The sequence below is a fragment of the Callithrix jacchus genome, chromosome 10 (genome assembly GCF_049354715.1).
Source record: "Callithrix jacchus isolate 240 chromosome 10, calJac240_pri, whole genome shotgun sequence".
Taxonomy (NCBI): Eukaryota; Metazoa; Chordata; class Mammalia; order Primates; family Cebidae; genus Callithrix; species Callithrix jacchus.
This window is the reverse complement of record NC_133511.1, coordinates 114400291-114401766: the sequence shown is the minus strand read 5'-3', so window position 1 is coordinate 114401766 and position 1476 is coordinate 114400291.

The following is a 1476-nucleotide window of genomic DNA, read 5'->3' as shown; positions in this document are numbered from 1 at the left end:
ACATCATTCTGATACCAAAACCTGGCAGAGACCCAACAAGAAAAGAAAACTTCAGGCCAATATCCATGATGAACATAGATGCAAAAATCTTCAATAAAATATTGGCAAGCCGATTGCAACAGCAAATCAAAAAACTTATTCATCATGATCAAGTAGGATTCATCCCGGGGATGCAAGGCTGGTTCAACATACGCAAGTCTATCAATGTAATTCACCACATAAACAGAACCAAAAACAAAAACCACATGATTATCTCAATTGACGCAGAGAAGGCATTTGACAAAATTCAACAGCCCTTTATGCTAAAAACCCTCAATAAACTCGGTATCGATGGAACGTATCTCAAAGTAATAAAAGCTATTTATGAAAAACCAACAGCCAATATCATACTGAATGGGCAAAAACTGGAAGCATTCCCTTTGAAATCTGGCACTAGACAAGGATGCCCTCTTTCACCACTCCTATTCAATATAGTACTGGAAGTTCTAGCCAGAGCAATCAGGCAAGAAAAAGAAATAAAGGGTATTCAAATAGGAAAGGTGGAAGCCAAATTGTCTCTATTTGCAGACGACATGATAGTATACCTAGAAGACCCCATTGCCTCAGCCCAAAAACTCCTGAAACTGATAAGCAACTTCAGCAAAGTCTCAGGATATAAAATCAATGTGCAAAAATCACAAGCATTCGTCTACACCAATAACAGACTTAAAGAAAGCCAAATCAAGAGCGAACTGCCATTCGTAATTGCTACAAAAAGAATAAAATACCTTTGAATACAACTCACAAGGAACGTAAGAGACCTCTTCAAGGAGCACTACAAACCACTGCTCAACGAAATCAGAGAGGACACAAACAGATGGAGAAACATTCCATGTTCATGGTTAGGAAGAATTAATATTGTGAAAATGGCTATACTGCCCAAAGTAATTTACAGAATCAACGCTATCCCCATCAAGCTACCATTGACTTTCTTCACAGAACTGGAAAAAACCACCATGAACTTCATATGGAACCAAAAGAGAGCCTGCAGAGCCAAGTCAATTCTAAGCAAAAAGAACACAGCGGGGGGCATCACACTACCGGATTTCAAACTATACTACAAGGCTACAGTAATCAAAACAGCATGGTACTGGTACCAAAACAGAGATATAGACCAATGGAACAAAACAGAGGCACCGGAGGCAACACAACATACATACAACTATACAATCTTTGATAAACCTGACAAAAACAAGCAATGGGGAAAGGATTCCATGTTTAACAAATGGTGTTGGGAAAACTGGCTAGCCATGTGCAGAAAGCAGAAACTGGACCCCTTCCTGACACCTTACACTAAAATTAACTCCAGATGGATTAAAGACTTAAACATAAGACCTGGCACCATAAAAACCCTAGAAGAAAATCTAGGCAAAACTATCCAGGACATAGGAGTAGGCAAGGACTTCATGAACAAAACACCAAAAGCATTGGCAACAA